This window comes from Piliocolobus tephrosceles, chromosome 12 (assembly GCF_002776525.5).
Source record: "Piliocolobus tephrosceles isolate RC106 chromosome 12, ASM277652v3, whole genome shotgun sequence".
NCBI lineage: Eukaryota > Metazoa > Chordata > Mammalia > Primates > Cercopithecidae > Piliocolobus > Piliocolobus tephrosceles.
In genome coordinates, this window is record NC_045445.1 from 83,511,215 (window position 1) to 83,533,560 (window position 22,346).

Consider the following 22,346-nt stretch of genomic DNA (forward strand, 5'->3'; position numbering starts at 1 on the left):
GTTACTGTAGGCTTGTAGTATAGTTTGAAGTCAAGTAGTGTGATGCCTCCAGCTTTGTTCTTTTTGCTTAGAATTGTCTTGGCTATGCGGGCTCTTTTTTGGTTCCATATGAACTTTAAAGTAGTTTTTTCCAATTCTGTGAAGAAAGTCATTGGTAGCTTGATGGGAATGGCATTGAATCTATAAATTATCTGTGGCAGTATGGTCCTTTTCACGATATGGATTCTTCCTATCCATGAGCATGGAATGTTTTTCCATTTGTTTGTGTCCTCTTTTATTTCGTTGAGCAGTGGTTTGTAGTTCTCCTTGAAGAAGTCCTTCACATCCCTTGTAAGTTGGATTCCTAGGTATTTTATTCTCTTTGTAGCAATTGTGAATGGGAGTTCACTCATGACTTGGCTTTCTGTCTGTTATTGGTGTATGGGAATGCTTGTGATATTTGCACATTGATTTTGTATCCTGAGACTTTGCAGAAGTTGCTTATTAGCTTAAGGAGATTTTGGACTGAGACGATGGGGTTTTCTAAATATACAATCATGTCATCTGCAAACACATGACCTATGGGGCTCCCTTTTGGGCCTTAACTAAGAGTCTTGTCTGAGGCCAAAAATGTTTTAAAAGTTCACGTTTCAAGCTCCCATTCCCTCCCACACCCCATTCCTGTGTATACACACACAAACAGACATACATACACACACATCCTCCCAAGTCTGCGTAGGGTGTGTGAGTATGTATAAGGGTGGATGTGAGAGTATCTGTGTAAGAAACAGAGAAAAGAGAATAGAGGAAGAAAGAGAAGAGAGAGAAAGTGAGAGAAAGGAAAAAAGAGAGAAAGAAGAGACTGTCAGGAGTGAGAATTTCCCAGGTTTCCAAGGGGCTGATTAATCCCTTTAAATGAAGGTGTGTTAGCAACTGGCATCTGTCAATGTGCCTTTACATCTGTCACTGAACAGGACAGAGCTGAGGGGCTGTAGCTCTGAAGAAAGAAAAATATTTGCTGGTAATAAATGTGAATGCCAAGCAAACTGCTCCAGGAAAGTTAAAGCCACCATGTTCTTATCCACTCCCCTGTCCCAAGCCTCCATAGTATAGCACTTGGAGTCTTCCAGCCAGGTCCCCAACTGTCCAAAGGAGAAATCTGGGAGCCATCTTCTCCATTTTTCTCACCTTCACCTCTGCATCCATGCAATTAAAACAAAGTGAGTTTACCACTTCAATATCTCCCGAGTCTCTCTGCTTGTCTCCAGCTCCACTGCTGCCAAAGTCAGTTGCCCATTATTTCTCACTGCTACTAGTGCAACAGCCTCTACATTGGGCCCCCTGCTTTCGATTCTGTCTCTTCTAACCCAGAAGACACCAGGGATTGGAAAAGTCATTCTATAAAGCAAATCTGATCTTGTCATACCCCTGCTTGAAACTATGTGGCCCACTGACTAAAGTTCACACTATATTCAAGGGAGTGTTCACAGTTCAGAGGCAGGTCAGTACACAGTAAGTCCCTGTATGCTAACCACTGGGACCAAAAGAGGAGCCAACACAATTTCAGCCCTTGGAGGGTGCCTGCTACAGCTTTCAGGCCAGCTATCATGCTTTCACTCAACAGGCAGCACTAGCCTCTCACTCCGTGTGGTACCACAGGACATGATAGAGACGTCAACCACTATTTGAACAATTAGACTATAGGTTTTGTTAGTATCCTACTCTTCTCTGTAGCTCATGGTGTAACACAGGGTCTGGTATATAGCAGAGGTCTTGATTCATATCAATAGATTGAATGAATGGACAGAGGATAGATGGATAGATGGGTGGATATATGCATGAATGGATGGATGGATGGATGGAGAATGGATGGATAGATGGATGAGTGGGTGGATGGATGGATGAATTGGTGGATTGATGGACTGAGGAGTAGGTAGATGGACAGATGAATAGGTTGAATAAATGAAACAAGATACAGCAGTATAGATTGAGATTACTAAATTAGAGAATACTGGAGGAGGAAACAGACTTAAACTTGTCCAAAGTCACACTTTTGACAGGAACCCCAAGAATCAGGGGTGACTTTCATCTCCATTTTACAAACAGATGAGCAAACAGTGGTTCATAGATGTGAAGTGACTTGCTTGAGGTCCCATAGTAATCAGTGAGACAGAGATTGAAAGCCTAAGCCTGCGTGGCTCCAAAGCTTGTGTTCTTTCCATAATCTCACATCAAAAATAGCATGGGGCTCCCCATTATGTCAGCTTAGGCGGTGGAGGTTGAATATGAATTTTATGTCTGATGACCTAAATTTAAGTCTAACTTTTTAACATTTGCAATCCTTCATTCATTTAAAAAATATTTCCAGAATACCCATTGTGTGAGTGTGTGTGTGTGTGTGTGTGTGTGTGTGTGTGTGTGTGATTATAAAAGGTCAGACAGATCTAGAATCTTTGCTCTATCACTGGAAACGTTATGACCTCTCCATTCTTCACTTTCCTCATCTGTAAAATGGAGATAATAGCCACACCTAGTTCACAGGCTTGCTGTAGGTATTAAATGAGCATATGCCTATAAAACACTTATCATGCATTGTCACACACACACTTACCCTGAGTGCCTGTCCTGGAACCAGGTACTGAGATGCAGGGCTGAGCCAAGGCTGTGTGGCCCCTGCCTTTGCCTTCAGGAAGCTGAGTGAAGGGGACAAAAGTTGCAGAAAGCAACATATCACCCATGGAATGTGATGTGAAGGAAAAAAAACAAAACCCAGGAGCTATAGGAGAAAAATCCAGAATGATGGACTTAACTTTGATGGGGTGGTGTTTTAGGGTATGATCTTTCTGAGAAGACAACATTTCAGCTGCAACCTGAAGAATGAGAAACAGCCAACTTTGCAGAGTAGAGAAAGAACATTCCAGGCAGGGAGAACAGCAAATGCAAAGGTCCTGAAGTGGGAATGAGCTTGGTGAATTCCTGGGACAGCAGAATAGGCTGAAGCTGAGTGGAGGATGGGGATGAGGTGGGAAAAGTCACGGGAAAGGCAGATGGAGCCAGCTCATGTGGACCCTGGACTTTTATCTAAGTATCATGAGAAGCCACAGGAGGATTAAATCAGGAAAGTGACAGGACCTGATTTACATTTCAAAAGGACTCCTCTGCTGCTGGGGGGAGAGCAGATTGTAGGGGGCTGGTCTAGAGCAAGGAGTCCCTGTGTGGAGGCCATTGCTGGGGTCCAGGGTGGTGACCACAGAAGTGGAGACTGTGGAGACATTCGTAGCACATGAGGTATTTCTTGCCTCCTTTCTTTCTTCATCGCTCCACATTCCATCTGTCTCAAATCCTCTGTCCTATCATCTGGTCCCCTCTCACCACCTCCACTGTCTCTACCGTGAGGATTACCCGTCCACCCTGCCTGCCACAGCCTATTCTCTGCGTTTCAAGGATGCAAGCCAGAGGGCTCTGGTGAAACCCAAGTAACATCCCTCCTATGGCTCCTCATCTCTCTAAGAGTAAAGCCAAAGTCATCACGGTGGCCACAAGGTCCTCCAAGACCTTGTCTCTCATTACCTTCTGCCCTCACGTCCCGTTCCTTCTCTCTGCTCAGTCAGCTCCAGCGCTGGCCTCCTCGTAGCTCTTCAAGAAATTCCTGCACACAACCAACTCGGGTATTTTGTGTGGACTGTTTTGTCCACTTAGAATGGTCTAGATATCTTCATGGTTCACCTCCTTCCCTCCTTCAGAGCTTTCTCAAATGTCACTTTCTCAGTGTGACCTACCTGTGCACCTGCAACCTCCCCTCACACATCCTGACCCTCTTTCCTCCTGCTTTTTTCTTACCCCACAGCACGTATCACCATCAACCACATGAAATGTTTATTTCTCTTGTTTACTTTTTGCCTCCTCACTAGATTACAGGCTCTACGATTAGAGAGATCTTAGCTATTTTGTTCATGGATGTATCTTAAGCACCTAGAACAGTGCTTGTCACGTAGTAGGAGCTCAATAGATGTTTGTCAAATGAATATCTTGTTGAGGGAAATAAAGCGAATGTGTTGTGGGGGAAAAATAAGGTGATAGACAGGAGAAAGTTTTTCTGCATATGTTGTAAAGCTAGACACAAACAAAGGGTGGCTATTGCTAGTTGTATTATCACGCATGTGTGCATGTGTGTGTGTGTGTGTGTAAGAAGCTGTTCATTTGCTCAGGGTATGGGGGGATCATTCATCATTTTCCCTAACATCCTTCCCAGCAAATATCAACTTGTCAACCTCCTTCAGTGGTGGCTGGTGTGGAGAGCTTCCTTTAAACTTGCCAGCCCACCAACCCTGTGATATTTGTTATAGCCTGCCCCAGCACCCCCGACTCTGTTTGTGTTTATGTCTGGCTAGTGTCTGGCCACCTTGACTCTACAAGCATCTTCAGTGGGCATCTGCACCCATACTGAGGTGGGTGGATGTTAATAAAGGTTCCGCTTTCGAATCCAGCTTTCGAATTCTACCTTCGAATACCAATTCTAAACTGAGTAACTTTGGACAAATGACTGAACCTCCCTGGGCTCCAGCTTAGTCACCTGTATAGCAGAGATGATAAGAATTCCTCTCTCATGGGCTTGCTGGGAAGGTGGCACAAGTGGAATAGACCAGTCTCATGAACTAGAAAGCAGCAAGCATGGAAAGCAGATTGAGAGCCCTGTCTTAGAATAGGGCCTCATTCAGGATGTTGAGTCTTTCAATTGAGAGCAAGTCAGTTTCCCTGAGGTTCTTCTGAGGGAGACAGGCACCAGGCTGCCCCCAGGTCTGTTACTATTCACTGAGTGCTCCCTCGTGCTGGACACTGTGCTAGGCATGCCACATGCATTGGCTCAGCTAATCTTCCCAGTAGTGCTGTGAGCTAAGTAACAATACAATCCACTTTACAAATGAGAAAACTGAGGCTTAGAGAGGGTGAAATGATTTGTAGAGCTACTCATGGTGAAGCAGGGATGTTGCCCTGAGTCTGTCCTGATTTCAAAGCCTGTATTATTTCTCGTCCACACGGAGTTGGTCAGACAAGGAGGGGGTGGATCTCAGGGAAAGAGGAGGTGGAGGGGTGTGGACAAGCAGACTCCTACCACAGGAGCAGTGTCCCAGTAGGAATTCAGAAAATTCCAGAAAGCACAAAGCAATTTTCTAATCCTGGAGAAATGGCCTATGGTTTGAGCTGGCATGCTCGGTGTGGAGGCTGTGGGAGGGGAGCTGTCAGAGTCCTCCTTCCCCTCAACCCAAGACACCCTGAATGGGACACGGAATTTCAGCAACAGTCAGGTAGAGGAGCTCTTAGAGATCGCCTTGACCCCAGCTGCTCACTGGAATTCCCTGGGGGATTGGACAAATCATCCCAAGCCTGGGGCCCACCTCCAGAAATTCTAATTTCATGGCTTTAGGGTAGGGCCTGGGCATCAGGATTTTTCTCAGCTCTCCAGTTAATTCTACTGCTCAGACTCAACTAGTCCTCCTTTGCCTCACATTCCATACACACCATTTTAAAGCTGGAGAAACACAGGTTCACAGAGAGGAAAGGACTCATCTGAGGACATGCAGCCTAGAACTCAGGTTCCTAACTCTTTGTAGGGCTCAGCCATGTGGGAACACTTTCCCCAGGGTACCAATCAGGAAGGTAAGAGAGGGTCCTCAGAGCTACAGGGTGGTAGGAAAACAATAGTTCTGACTGGGCAGGGGCTAAAAGCATTCCAGTACTGAGCTAGGCACCCTACACCCTGACACACAGCCTTTGGGCCCTCCACCTCTCCTGCAGCTCGTGGGTGTGGGAAGAGCCCCTGGACAAAAAAAATCAGGAACCCTATGTTCGAGTGCCACCTCTGCCACTAACTCCTTTTGGATCATGGGTAAATCCCTCTTCTTCTCTGGGCCTCAGTGTTACTCATGTACAAAGTGGGATTAGACTCAGATGTCCCTTAAACTAAGATCTCTTCTGGGTCTACATATTCTGATTCTAGAAAAGATAGCGTTTAAGAGATCTGGATTATGATCCTAACTCTGCATTGAACATGTCTAAACCACAGCTACCTACTCTGTAATATGGAATCATTGCTGTGTGACCTTGGCTGCATTCTTTGTTCTTTCTAGGTCTAGTTCTCCCTCCCATAAACTAAAATATGTGAGGATGGAGAGTTGAGGAGCTGAAGTTAACTCTACTCAGAAGCCTAGGAGTCTCTGATTCTCATTCTAACTGACTACTCCAGCTCCACTGAGCCCCAGACCAGGGTCAGATGGATGGGAGACTTTGAGGTAAGCAAACCCTACCAAGGTGAAAGGAGATCTGCAGCTAGACTCTGTCTCTCCATTGCAAGCCACCATATGTAGGGGTATCCGGGGCTCCAGCCAGCTCCCTCCCTGCCTCAGAGTTGCCTCAGAATTGCCTTCACAGCCCTCAGTGCTGTGGGGAGAAAGGAAGTTGTCAAGCCAGTGAGCCAGCCTGGGATCAGGAGCAGAGAGGCTGCAGGGCCTATCCAGCTCAAAGCTGGGGAGGGCTGGGCTAGCTTGAAGGGTGTGGAGGACCACGGCCTGGGGGGACAGAAACCATGAAGGATGTCTGTCTGTCCCCACTGGGTCTCACCAGCATTATAATAACAGCCATCTTTTCTCTAATATCTTCTGTAAGACAGGTGATTTGTCCATGTGATAGTCCAACAGCCCTGGTAGCCAGAATATGTATGTATGTATGTATGTATTTATTCTTTTATTTATATAGAGATGAGGTCTCCCTATGTTGTTCAGGCCAGTCTCGAGCTTCTGGCCTCAAATGGGGAACTCCCAAAGTACTGGGATTACAGGCATGAGCCACTGCATCCGGCCTCCAGGGAGTCTTATGAATCCCGTGTTATACATATTGTAGACGATGCTGCTGAGGCTCTGAGACAAAAAGGACTTGCTCAAAGTCACATAGCCAGTGTGACAGAGTCTGGATTGGGACCTGGGTAGGTGACTCTTGAGCCTCTGTTCTTTCTACTCCACCCCAGGGCTTCTGGCAATAACAATTGCACTTACACAATGCATCCCATGTGGCACACACTGTTCTAGGTGATATATATATATGTATATACACACACACACACACTTATTTAATCTGTGCAACAATATTATGAGGTAATTACTACAATGAGGGGCCCATGAGGAAACTGAAGTCCAGAGCATTCAAGTAACTTGTTTCTAGACACTCAAGTTAATACATGGAATCAGCCCTTCTGATTCATGTATTAACTTGAGTGTTAATGAACTCTGGTTCATGTTCATCCCCACCGCAGTATACAACAGGTGTTATAAAGGACTGGCCTTATAGAAGGAAGGCCAATCTACGTGCACACATCCCCTGTGTGCCCACACCCCCACAGCTCAGTCTGGGCCCTTGCTTTCCCCGAGATGCCCATTCAGGGTTGTGTGATCTTGGACAAATCCATCAATGTATCCTCAGTTCTCTGAGCCTTGGTTTCCCCCTAGACAGTGGGGTGATTGGACCAGGTGATCTTTAAGGAGCCCCCACAGCTCTGCCATATCATTAGTTACCCCCATCCTTCTGGCTGGGGGCCAGGGCCTTAGGGCACCTCTTCTCCCACCTCCACCCCCAGTGTCTTTCCTAGGAGTGAACTGATACAGGTTCAAGACTGGGCTTTGCAGGGGCAGAAGAAATTCAGTACTGCCATATCTAGCCCAGGAAAGCTGTATCCTATGACAGAGGAGTGGGTGCTTCAACTTATCAAAGTCCAGCCTCCCACTGATCTCCTAATCCTCAGTCCATGTCCTGGTCTGCTCCCCAGTCTCAGGGCCCACATTCCTGAGCCCTTTACTTCTAGCTGCCCAGGAGCCTATTTCCCAACTTTATCTTCAGCCTTGACTCATTGTCACACCTGGAGTCTGAGGCCAGCAGCTGTCCTGACCATCATGACTCTTCCCTGCTGCTAACAATTGTGGCAGTGACTAAAACACAAGAATGTGCTCACATGAGGAACATTCTGACTACAGCACAAAGAACACACTCTTCAGCTGAAGAATGTCAAAATATCACCTGGGGACCAGCTTGTCCAAATCTTAGGTGTGCAGCTCTGAACACGTTCCTCAACCTCTCTAAGCTTCAGCTTCCTCATCTCCACAACGAAAAACATGATTACCATCTCATTGAGCTGCTATAGTAGATGGCCATCTTGGAGCACAGAGCCTGGTAAATAGTAGGAGGTTAATAAATAAGACTTAGCTTTGATTCTTACATGCATGATCTTAATCAAGTCAATGAATTTCAATATCTGAGCTCAGAGACAGGTATAAAAATACTTCCTCAATGAGATTTTTATAAAGAAACAATACAATAATGAACGTAAAATACCTAGCATGGTATCTGGCACATGGTAAAAAATAAAAAATGTGTTACCTTCCTTCACTTAGCTCCATGCACAGAAGTGAAACTATTTACACCAAATATATCTAAGTGCATTAAACTATATGTGTTTATTAACACCAGTATTACGAAAATCTCTCTGGGGAAAAGAAAAAGAAAGAATACTTCTCAACTCTTTTTATAAGGCTAGCCAAATAAGTAGACAAACCTTGATACCAAAACTGGACAACGGTATTATGAAAAAAGGAACATTTTGGGCAAATCCGTCTTGTAAACATGAATGCAAAATCTAAAAACAAAATATTAGGAAATGGAATCAGAATATACATTGAAAGAATAATTCGTCATGACCAAGTGAGGTATGTTCCAGGACTTCAAGAGTGGGAAATCAATGAAACAAAAGAGCTGGTTCTTTGAAAAGATCAATAAAATTGACAAATTTCTAGCAAGACTGACAAAGGAAAAAAGGGAGAAGACACAAATCACCAATATCAGGAATAAAACAGAGGATATTGATACAGATCCTGTGAATATCAAAATCACAGTAAGGAAATACTATGAACAACTCTATACACATAAATTTTACAACTTAGATAAAATGCATCAATTCTTTGAAAATTACAAACTACCATAACTCACTCAATATTAAATAGAAAATTTGGATAGTCATATAACTATCAAATAAATTGAATTTGTAATTTAAAAAACCTCCCTCAAAATAAATTTCTAGGCCCAAATTGTTTCACTGGACAGTTCTACCAAAAGTTTAAAAATAATTCATTCTATATAATCTCTTCCAGAACATTGAAGAGGAGGGGAGACTTCTCAACTCATTTTATGAAGTCAGTTTTACCCTGTCACCAAAACTGGAAGAGACTATATACAAAAATAAATAAATAAATAAACAAACAAACAAAAAAACTATAGACTAATATCCCTCAGAAAAATAGAAAAATTACCCAAAAAAAAAAAAACAACAAATAGAGTTCAGAAATACGTAAAAAGAATCATACAGCATGACCAAGTGCAGTTTATTCCAGGAATGCAAGGCTGGTTCAATACTCAGAAATCAATCAATGTAATTCATCATATTAACAGACTAAGAAAGAAAAATCACATTAATTTATCAATTGATGCAGAAAAAGCATTTAACAAAATTCAATACTCTTTCATAAGACAAACACTTGAAAAAAGAGGGAGTGTGAACTTCTTCAACTTGATAAAGACCATCTACAACATCCTACAACTGAGGTCATACTCGATAATGAAAGACTGTATACTTTTCACCTTATATTGGGAACAAGAAAAGGATGTCTGCTCTCATCATTCTTCTTTAAAATAATGCTGGAAGTTCTAGTCAATGTAATAAGGAAAGCAAAGCAAAGAACAAAGAAAGGAAAAAGGGCATACAGATTGGAAAATAAATAAATTGGCTCTGATTTGCAGAAGGCATGAAAATCTCAAGGAATCTACAAAAAACAACCCTCCCAGAACTGACAAGCAAGTTCAGCAAGGTAATAGGATACAAGACAAACATACAGAAATAAATTGTATTCTATATACTAGCAATGAACATGTGCATATCAAAATTAAAAATGCAATGCCATTTATAATCTCACCAAAAAAACTAGATGTCAATCTAGCAAAATGCAAAGGATTTGTCTGTTGAAAATCACAATATGCTGATGAAAGAAATCAAAGAGCTAAAAAAAAAAAAAAAAAAAAAATGGAGAAACATACCCAGGAGTTCATGGATTGGAAGATTCAACATAGAAAAGATGTCACTTCTCTCAAACTTCTATGCAAGCTTAGTGCTGTTCTTATCAAAATTCCAACAAGCTTTTTTTGTAGACATAGACAAGATTATTCTAAAATTTATATGACAAGGCAAAGGAACTAGAATAGCTAAGACAATTTTGCAAAAGAAGAACACAGTGGGAGGAATCACGCTACCTGATTTTAAGACTTATTACATAGCTACTGTCATTAAGACTGTGTGGCACTGGCAGAGAGAGAGAGAGAGAGAGACATAGGCATAGATCAATGGACAGAATAGAGAACTCAGAAGCATATCTACACAAATATGCACAACTTTATTTATTTTTTTTTTTTGAGACAGAGTCTTGCTCTGTCTCCCAGGCTGGAGTGCAGTGGTGTGCTCTCAGCTCATTGCAGCCTCCGTCTCCCAGGCTCCAGTGATCCTCCTGCCTCAGCCTCCCAAGTAGCTGGGACTAAAGGCTTGTGCCGTCATGCCTGGCTAATTGTTTTTTGTATTTTTGGTAGAGACAAAGTTCCACCATATTGCCCAGGCTGTTCTCAAACTCCTGAGCTCAAGCGATCCATCCACCTCGGCCTCCCAAAGTGCTGGGATTACAGGTGTGACCACCATGCCCGGCCCCCAACTGATTTTTGACCAAGATACAGAAGCATCTCAATGGAGGAAAGACAGGCTTTTCAACAAATTAGGCTGGAACAATTGGAAATTCATAAACAAAAGGATAAACCTTGACCTAACTTCACACTTTACACAAAAATTAACTGAAAATGAGTCATAGATTTAAATACAAAATATAAAACTTCAAATTATTTAGAAGAAAACATGGGAGAAAATCTTCAGGGCCTAGGCATTGGTGAACAATTCTTAGACTTGATATCGAAAGCATGATTCATACAAGAAAAGATGGATAAATTAGACTTCATCAAATTAAATATTTATGTTCTGCAATAACATTGATGAAAAGTTAAACTACAGACTGGGAGAAAATATTTGCAAAACATGTATTTGACATAGGATTTGTATCTAGAATATATGAAGAACTCTTAAGACTCAGCAGTAAAACAAAACAAGACAAAACAAACAATCCAGTTAGAAAATGGGCCAAAAACATGAAGAGACATTTCACCACAGAGGATCCACAGATGGCAAATAAGCACACGAAAAGTTAGTCAACATCATCGGTGCAAATTAATGCAAATTAAAACCACAATAAGATATCACTACATAGTTGTCAAATGGCTTTTAAAAAAGTGGCAATAACAAATGCTAGTGAGAATGCAGAGACTGGGTCACTCATACATGGCCGCTGGAAATGTAAAATGGTGCAGTAATTCTACACAGCAGTTTGGTAGTTTCTTATAAAAATTAAATGAGCAACTACCATATGACCTAGCAGTTGTACTCAGACATTTATACCAGAGAATTTAGAACTAATGTTTACACAAAAATTTGTACATGAATGTTTATAGCAGCTTTTTTTGTAATAGCCCAAAAACTGGAAACAGCCCAGATGTCTTTCAACGAGGGACTGGCTAACTGGTACATCCATACCACAGAATACTACTCAGCAATAAAAAGGAACAAACATACATGCAACAGCTTGGATGAATCTTTAGAGAATTATAATAAGTAAAAAAACCAATACCACATGGTTATGTAGTGTGTGACTCCATTATATAACATTCTTGAAATGACAAACTATGGAAATGAAAAGATTAGTGGTTGCCAGGGTTTAAAGAGGAGGTGGGAGCAGAAAAGAAGTGGGTTATAAAAGCTATAGCTATAAAAGGCAATAGGAGGGATTCTTGTGATGGAACTGTTCTGTAACTTTATTTATTTATTTATTTATTTATTTATTTATTTATTTGTTTATTGAGACAGGATCTTGCTGTTTTGCCTAGGCTAGAGTGCAGTGGCATGATCACAGCTCACTGCAGCCTTGACCTCTTGAGCTCAAGCCATCCTCTTGCCTCAGGCTCCCAAGTAGCTGGGACTACAGGTACGCAGCACCACACCCAGCTATTTTTTTTTTTTTTTTTTGAGACTGAGTCGCGCTTTTTTGCCCAGGCTGGAGTGCATAATCTCAGCTCATTGCAACCTCTGCCTCCCAGGTTCAAGCGATTCTCCTGCCCCAGCCTCCCAAGTAGCTGGGATTACAGGCACTTGCCCCCACGCCCAGCTAATTTTTGTATTTTTAGTAGAGACGAGGTTTCACCATGTTTTCCAGGCTGGTCTCGAACTCCTGACCTCAGGTGATCCACCTGCCTTGGCCTCCCAAAGTGCTAGGATTACAGGCATGAGCTTAGCCTGTTCTGCAACTTGACTGAATCAATGTCAACGTCCTGGTTGTAATACTGTTCTGTATTTTTGCAAGATATTAACATTGGGAGAAACTTGGCAAAGGATACAATATATCTCTGAATTGTTTCTTACAACTGTGTGTGAATCTACAATTATCACAAAAAGCATGATTGAAAATATTAGCTGGCCAGGCACAGTGGCTCACACCTATAACCCTAGCACTTTGGTAGGCCAAAGTGGGAGGATCATGTTACCCCAGGAGTTTGGGCTTGCAGTGAACTGTGACTGCACCACTACACTCCAGCCTGGGTTACAGAGCTAGACCCTGTCTCAAAATAAAATAAAGTAAAATAAAATATTAACAAATGGAGTCCAGCAAAATACTAAAAGAATAATTCATTATGACCAGATGAGTTTTAATCCAGGAATTCAAGGGTGGTTTAACAATCAAAAACCAATCATTGTAATTCACCTAACAGTTAAAAAGAAGAAAAATCATGATAAATGCATAAAAAGCATTTTACAAAATTTAACACACATTCATGATAAAAGTCTCAACACATTAGGAATAGAAGGGAGCTTCCTCAACCTGGCAAAGGGCATCTATGAAAAACCTTCAGCAAACAACATACTTCATTGTGATTTTTTTTTTTTTTTTTGAGATGGAGTCTCGCTCTGTCACCCAGGCTGGAATGAAGTGATGCAGTGGTACGATCTTGACTCACTGCAACCTCCTTCTCTCGAGTTCAAGTGATTCTCCTGCCTCAGCCTCCTGAGTAGCTGGGACTACAGGCACGCGCCACCATGCCAGGCTGATTGTTTTTTCGCTTTGTTTTTGTAGTTTTCGTAGAGATGGGGTTTCACCATGTTGGCCAGGCTGGTCTTGAACTCCTGACCTCAGGTGATCCACCCGCCTCAGCCCTCCAAAGTGCTGAGATTACAGGTGTGAGTCACCATGCTGGGCCTTGATTGTGAAATATTGAAGCTTCCACATAGTGAGACTGAGTACAAGACAAGATGCCCACTATCACCATTTCCATTCAACATTGTCCTGGAGGTTCTAATCGGTGCAATAAGGCAAGCAAAAGAAATAAAAGATTGGAAAGGAGGAAGTAAAATGGCCATTATTTGCATTCGACATGATTGTGTACATAGAAAATCCAAAGACTCTATTGACAAAATAATAAAACTCATAAGTGAATTTAACCAGATCACTGGATAGAAGGTCAATATGCAAAGATTCATTGTATTCCCATATAGCAGCAAAAAATAGAAAAATGAGGTTTTAAGAACCTTATCATATGTAATTGCACAAATATGAAATAGGAATAAATCTAATGAATAATGTGGAAAATCTTGACACCAACAACTATAAAACATTGTGGAGAGAAATTAAAGGAGACATAAATAAATTAAGGGATAAACCATATCTGTGATTTAGAAAAATTAATATCCGTAAGAAGTCAGTTCTCTCCAAATTAATCCATAGAGTCAATGTGATTTCACGCAAAAATCCCAGCAAGTGCTTTTTATAAATTGAAAATGATCAAATTGGTTCTAAAATTCAGATGGGAATGCAAAGGGCCAGGAATTTCCCAGGTAATCTTAAAGGAGAAGAACATAGCTGGAGAACTTTTACTACCAGATATCAAGACATAGAAAGCTATCGTAGTTAAGACATTGTGGTAATGGCATGAGGATATAGAAACTGCCAAATGGAAAGAAGACAAAATTCAAACACGAAGCCACACATATATGATTACTTAATTTATGACAAAAATGACACTGCAGTACATCGCAGGTTCTTTTTAAAAAGAAAAATGAATAAATAAATAAATAAATGCTGCTGGATCAGTTGGATAGCCCTGGGGAAACAAAAATCTGTATCTTGACCCTGCCTCACACCATACACAGAAGTCAGTTCCAGATAGATTGCAAATATAAATGTGAAAGGCAACACAATAAAGCTTATAGAAGAAAGTATAGGAGAACAACTTTGTACCCTTGGAGTATACAAATATTTCTTTAAAAATGCTATCCAAGGAAAGGAAATTTGATAATTTGGACTATATTAAAATAAAAACATTCTGGTCATCAAAAGGTTTTAGTAGGAGAATGAAAAGACAACCCACGGAATGTCAGAAAATATTTGCAATAGATATATCTGGCAAAGGAGTCATAATTCGGAATGTATCATGCAACCCAATAGAAAAATGTGCAAAGGACTTTGACAGGCACTTCACAAAAATAGAGTATCAAGATAGACAGTAAACATATGAAGAGGTGCTCCACTTAGTCAAAAAGAAAATGTAAATTAAAACCATAATGTGATGTCATCATTAACCCACTAGAATGAATAAAATGAAAGAAAATACAAATGCCCAAATTTTAGTGAAGATGAGAGTCACCAAAACTCTCATTCACTGCTGGCAGGAGTGTAAATTGGTACAACCCTTTGGCAAACTATGAGGCAGTATCTGTGAAAGCTGAATGTATGCTTACCCATGAACCAGCAATTCCATTCGGAAAGACATGCACATAAATGTTTATAACAGCTATATATGTAACAACCAAACCGTTGAAATTACTCCTAGGTCCCAGAATTATGGTGACCTTGGCAGCTGTGTGGAGGCAGAACTAGGGGTGGTGAGACAGAAGACATGGGCGCAAGAGGTGGTTGTGGAAGGAGCTGGGTGAGAAATGGTGGTCGAAAGGACTGGGGCCATGGCAGTCGATGACGGCACTGGGGAGGCCGGGGTGGGGGAGTGCGGGAGAGGAAAGAGGTAGAGGCCACATGACTAGAAATAGATTGGATGTGTGAGGTGAGGGGAAGCCAGAGCCAGGGCCTGAGCTCCTGGGAGGATGGCTGCACCATTTGCTCAGGAAAAGAAGCAAGGAGGATGAGGAGGCATGGGTGGAAATGGAGAAGGAGTTTGGTTTGGTGTGCGGTAGGTCTGAGGTGCTGGTGAGACCAGGGGAGAAGGCCATGCAAGGGTGGGTGACACTCTCTAGCCCCCACTCATCCACCCTCAAGTCACCAGAGAGTATCGGGTAGACGCCACAGAGAGAAGAGAGGTAAGCTGGAAGATAGAGGGCCCCTGGCCTTGGCCTGATCCCAGGCTACATGGAAAGCAGATGGAACACCAAACATCAAGACCAGTGTGCCGCTCTTTAAGCCCTGTCCCCTGCCACTGCTGGGTGGGCGCCTCTACCTTTCCAGACCCCAGGTCCCTGTCTGTTCCTTGGGTTCTCTAGACTGGGTTTTTGTTACCAGCAAGGGTGATCTCCTCCATCTCTGCCCTTTCCCATGAGCCCTCACTGTCCAAGGAGACACTCCACTGACCTCCCTCTCTCCTCCCATCTAGGCTGTGCTGTGTGGTCCTGCTCTCTAGAGAATCTGATCCATCCCCTCCCTCTTACCCCCTGCAAGGAGTAAATACTCACAAGATCTTCTAGCTTAGATTTCAGCGGTCACATAAATTAGAGCCTTCAGTGTGCAGATGAGGAAACTGAGGCTCAGAGAGGGGAAAGAGCTACTTGTTGAAGGCTACTCAGAGAGAGCTAGGGTAGAAGCTGAGCCAGAACTCAGGCCTCTTAAAGCCCAGGCTTGGATTTCTTTTTCTCCAAAGGAGAAAAAGAAATGGGAGAAATAGAAAGAAAAAAGGGAGAAAGATGGCAAAACAGAAAAAAGCTACTGCACAGGGAGTCAGTAAGAGACAGGAACAAACTCTGACAGCGAGAGAGAGAGAAAGAGAGACAGAGATGTGAGAGACAGAGGGGAGAGGGAGCAAGAGAGAGTTGGGGTAGGGAATAGAAAAAGAAAGAAAGAGAGATAGAAGAAAAAGAAAAGAAAGAGAGAGAGAGGGAGGGAGGGGAAGAAGGAAAGAGGAGAAAAAAGAAAGAGAGAGAAAAAGAAAGAAGGAAGTTAGCAAGGCAGTAGATCAGGCTGGCTTCCTGCTCCTGCAGGGGCTGGTGGGAGCTGAGCCCATAGCCCTGTAGAAGGCAGAGATGGGTGGCCGCAGAAATTCTTACCTGCCAAACCCCATCAGCCCTCAGAGGCCCAAACCAGAACTGAGCAGTTGATCTAAACAGAAAACAAACAGAGCAAAATGAAAACACTCTGGCTGCCCCCAGGCTGCGGCTCTGTGCATTCATTGGCCCCCAGGAGGCCACTGGGAAAGCAAGGCACAGCTTTTGTAACTCTCTTCTCTCGGTGCCACCCCCATCCCACAACCACCCCCCACCAAGAGCCATAGACTCAGCTCTGTTCAAGATGCCATGGCGGGGAGGGGGCAGGGCTCTTGGGGCCTAGTGGGTGGGGCTGGTGAAGGCGGTGTGTTCCCTGCCCTTGGCCTGGCAGAGAAACAGCAAGTCCGGTTGGGGGCTGACGGAGAGGGGAAGCGGTGGGGGGATAGAGCTCTGCCCCCTCCCCCACGCAGGGCTGGGGATTCCTAACCAGTCCTAAGCTTGTCTAGGGTGTGGTGAGGGTGAGCAAGCAAAAAGGGGGCACATTGAACACCTACCATGAGTACAGTGCATCACTCTTGGTCTCCATTGGGCTCTGGAGCTAGAAATGATGACGAAAGAGTTTCAGTTTACATCTTACTTATCGTTAATAACAATGACACAAGCGATAACTAGTAAGGGTCTTGTACTTTGCAGATACCAACTACCCACAGGCAAACTCACTGAATCCTTGAAACCCTACTGTGCAGTACTGTGATTAACTCTATTTCACAGAAGGGGAGACTGAGGCTCAGGGAGGTGAATCAGCTTGGCACACAGCTGGGAAGGGGTTGAGCCTGGAGAGCTGAGAGCAAGTCAGTGGACTCTGGGTTGAGATGTAATGACCAGAGCCAGTGTTCAACGTGGGAAAGTTCCTGTCTAAACCCAGGGACATTGCCCAGCCCTAGAAACTTCTCATGTTGTCCCAGGGAGTAGCAGAGGCAAGCAGTGTGTACAGGGGAAGCCAGGAGAGGGGACTCAGAAGAAGTGGCCCTGGGGAGGTGGCAGGGTGTTCTGGGGTGGGACCACTCCAAGATCCAGGGAGGTGCTCAGTGGTTGGAACTCCCTCAAGGACTGAAGTTATGGAGGTTCAGACAAAAACATGTCATCAACAGATATTTATTATTGAGCACTTACGGTGATAGAGGTCAAAACACAGGCTCTGGAGCCACACTGCCTATGTTCAAATCCCAGTTTCACTACTCACATTGTGACCACGGTATAGTTCTTTAACTTCTCTGTGCCCCAGTTTCCTCATCTATATGTTGGGGATAATGATCATAACTACCTCAAATAGTTTGTGAAGATTAACTTTTTTTATTCTAAGTAATGCAACTGCAAGAGTGCCTGGCACATGGTAAGCCTCAAATATTAGTTCCCAATGTCCTTGTCATTATTATGGTTATTTGCCTGGCCTGCCCTGAGCACTAGGATAGTATCGGCAAGCCAAAGCAGCTGTGGTTCCTGTCCTCGTGGAGCTTTGAGTCTGGCAGGGAAGGTAGCCATTCATCACGAAGTAACACAACAAAAGAAAAACCGCAGCAGTGAAAAGTGCCATGGAGGAGACATCCATGGTGCCATGAGAGTACGAAATGAAAAAATGTGTCCCAGTCAGGAACATATGTAGACGTTTCCTTGAGGAAGATACACTTGAGCTGTGTTCTAAAGTCGAAGTAGGAGCCAAATAACCGAAAAAGAGAAGGAAGATCATCTCTGGAAGAGGGTACAGCATGTGCAAAGGCCCAGAGGTAGGAGGGAACTTGGGAGCTTAGTACAAGATGTGGTTGGAGAGGTACGCAGGGGCTAGACCAAGGCAGAACCTGTAATTCGTGGTCAGGAGTCTTGCCTTTTTCTTAAGAACAAAGGGAAACCAGGGGAGGATTTTAAGGATGGAGTAACATGATCAGAAAAAGACAGGGCCAAATCCTAGGTTGAGACAGGTCTCTGGTTGTGAGGTGGAGAGAAAGGCCACATAGAGTAGGATGGGCAGAGGCTGGGTTGCAGTCTTGGCCCTGCTGTTGGCTCCCTTGATGCATGACCTTGAGCAAGTCCCTTTTCATCCCTGGGCTTCAGTTTTCATTGTATACCAAATGGTCTCTGAAACCTACTTTAGCAGCCATCTTGTCCTTCTTTGTCTACTCTCGGTCTCTATCTCCCATTAAGAGGGGAAGAGGGCAGGGAAGAGATTCTGAATGCAGCACAGCCCCCTCTCCTGTCTTCTTCCTCCCTATACCTCCACAATGGGTCCCCGACCCCATGTTCAGGCTCTGTGGGAAGGCTCTCTCCTCCTCCTCCTCCTCCTCATCCACCTATGCTTGGAACATCCCTGTCAGCCTCAGGACATTACGGGATGGGTCCACCCAAGACTGGGACTGAGGGAGGCTCAGGGACCCCCATAGTGGTTGCTGGTTACGCTGGAAAGCCCAGAACCACAGGCAGCTGGGAGAGGCTGCCCCCGCCAGGATGATGGAGTGGGTGTGACATAAATTTCTCAGGACAGGCAGCAAAAAACATTTACAGCCCCTCCTTGCTGAGTCTGGTTCCAATCAGGCCCCTGGCCAGCCCTCTCCCTACACCCGCCACACCGGGCTGGCTCCTCCAAAAGCCAGAGTCATTTAGGGCTTTTGTCTTTTCTCCTCCTCTCCCTACTGTTTAAGAAACATTCACAAAGACATACATACATATAGGGCCCCTGCTCTTGTGGGGGCCTCTGTGTACCCCCATGAGTGTACACATACACACTTATTCATACACACACGTGGCCCCCTGTCGTTCTGTATACCCACACACATATACAGACTAACGAATACACACACACACGCAAGCACGCACGCACACACCACATTCAGACTGGAGACTGGCCTTGGGTGGGCTGAGTAAGGCCATAGCCTCAATTGCCAGCCATGAGCCACAGACAGCAACATCCCCTCAGGTTGGGCACCAAAGGACCCAGGAAATGCCTTCCTGCAGGAATAGTCCCCAGGTTGCTCCTCTCCTGCTCCTCCTCCCAGCAACCCCTGGCTGCCATGGCAATGGCCTGCCAGGTCTACCTTGGGAAAGCCCAGGAATGCCTTTCCTGAGGTGGAGTTAGGCTCTGGCCAGGCTGGGAGCAGGCCCTGAGGGAAGCAGAGGCTAATTGAGGGTGCTTAGAAGGTAGACTGGACAGGCACAGGAGCCCCATCTCCCTCTCAGCCCAGGGCCCCAGAGACCTTGGGCAAGCCCTACACCAGCTCTGTGTCACCTTCTTCCCCAGGCTTTTCTGGTACTCCACCCTTTTCCTACCCTCAGCTCAGGCCACCAAATGCCTCACCCTGCCACCCAAGAAGTATCTGTTTCTCTTGATCTGAGCTGAACAAACTTCCTTTCATGGGCCTCTCTTGCCTACCTGAATGCTCAAGCCATTTGGTTCCTCCCGGAGAAGCCAGAAGGGGCTCTCTTGTTTACTCAGAATGCATGGGTCCAGTCATTTCACACCAGATCCCTGAAGTAAGGCCCGGCTTCTTTCCACAACAATGGTCTCACACACGTGGGAAGGCTGGCGTCAGCAGAGAGAGAGAAGTTACTCCACGCACAATTTGGTGAGGATTTGGGGGGCTAAGGGAATCCATTAATCTTTTTGCTTTTTTCCCCTAGAACAATCTGAATGGTGGTCCTGAAAGAACCTTAAAAAAGAAACTGCTGTATGTGGGAGAGTATCATCCTCACCCCTTGCCTGGAGGCAGGATGATGCCACGTTATGAATGTGTGTTTAGGGAAGCCAGACCTGGGTTCCAATTCCTCATCATCCTTTACCAGCTGTGTGAACTTGGACAATCAAGTTGAACGTATTGATGGGTTTCTTCTCAAGATCTAACATGCCCAGAACATGGGCCATACTAAAGACTCAAGAAATGCTCAATCTAGTTGCTTCACACTAACTCTGCCCCACTGAAATGGACAGGCCTAGGAAGAGGAGCAGAAGGAGGAAGGGAACTGATGTTCATTACATTCATTACTTCATTTAACACTCCTTGCTCCTGGTTGAGGTATTTACTATTAGGATCTCTGAGTTGAAACCTGCTCTCTCTAGCTCCTGAGCTCACATCAGGACATCATCCCATGCTGGAGGGACGGTGGGGGTGGGGGTAGGTCCTTTAACCCTGGTTTTGAGAGTGCTGCAGGCTAGTGCAAGAGGTGTTGTCAAGCCCCCACCCCCAGCTGCCCCCTTCCTTGGGGAAAGTTGAGCAGACCAGCTGGCTGCCGGGGCCTGCCACAAGCTGGCTCCAGAGTGACTTGGTGGACAACTTTATGAGGCAGAAAATCCAGCATCCACCTCTGGGAGCAGCAGCAGCAAAGTAGCTGACTTGGCTTTGAGTGGAGGAAATCCCATCCCTCTTGCCCAGATAACCCAGAACCCAGAGCACACCTGGCCCCAGGCATTTTTCAGCTTCCTTAGGCAGGGAAGCCTCTGAGAAGCCTCCAGGGAGGCAGATTTTAGCTGAACATAAGGAAAGTCAGAGATCTGCAAGGGTGGAACAACCAGTTACTTGGCGGGGAGTGAGTTCTCTATCACCACAGGTGTGTGAGCAGAGGCTGCCTAACACCCAGAAAGCTGGCTAGAGAAGGGGTTAAAGCCTTCACCTAGGACAGGGTTTCTGGCCTGGAAGTGGCCCACGAAAGGGACCATGAAATTAAAGGCCTTCCTGAAATCATGTGCAACACTTTGTTTGCTGTGCACTTTTATAGGAAATGGGTTCATTGCTTTCACAAAGTTGTTCAAGAGCGTGCACTCCCCAGTGTACTTACATAGATAAGGAAATGGAGCCTTGGAGAGGGAAAAGTACTGACTCGGAATCTCTCAGCTTCCTAACCAGCTCATGATTCCACCCTGTTTTCTACTATACAAACTGCATTCCCATCCTGTGTAGGTGTCTCTTGATTCTCGTGACAGCCTAGTGAAATGGATCACTGTTCTTGTCATTTTCCAGAGAAGGATTCTGGGGCCCAGAGAAGGGAAGGGCCTTGCTTGGGTCACACAGACAGTTAGAGGACAAGCCAGGACAAGATCCCAGGCATCCTATCAGTTATTTTTCCCCAACCCCGTTTTGTTCTTGGCCTCCAGAGGGTCAACGAGCAGAGTTGCCTACAGTGGGATCTGCTGCTCCTCCTCCAGCCTGCAAGAGAGCTCATAGCACCCTCTTGCCCTCTTCTTGCTCCCCATATTCTGGGGACCAGGCTCCACCTCCCACCCCACAGTTCTTGCTAAATATTCCTGGAATCTGGATTTGGAACAGTGGCCAGGGCATGGCATGAAGAGGGCACGAGAAGGGACAGAGCTGCAGTTACTTCTCCCCTCCAGAGAGCTTCCATTTTTACTTGAACCTACTTGCAGTTAGGTGTGACCCCAGGGAAGCTGGGTGGCTGATGCTTGCACCCACACAGAAGTGCTTGTGACCTGTGTAAGCAATGATAAAGCCAGGAAAAGATGGGGCGGTGGCCTCTGCAGAGTAAAAGAGGGCCCAGGGCCAAGGTAAGGAGGTCAATCCCTTTCTAGACAATGCCACCTCTCTGTTACAGTTGAAAAAGCAAATCTCTGTAGAATCCCAGGGACAGGGGCCTGAAGATAAATGTCCCCCTCCCCATCCCCCTTGGTGATGTCCCTGAGATGGGGCTGGCAGGCAAAGCCAGCCCACTGCCAGCCTCTGCTATTCCAGGGATGGACAGTAGAGGTGAGCATCCAGCTAGTGACATAGGCTTTCCCTGAAAGGGACAAAGGCCAGTAGGTGAGAAGGTGGGGCATTAGCCATGAGGCATATCAAGCAGGAGAGGGGCAGGCCCTGAGTGGTGGGCTGTGGCCAGACAGGATAGGCCAAGAGAAGATCACAAAGACCCCAAGACCTGGAGTGCCACAGAA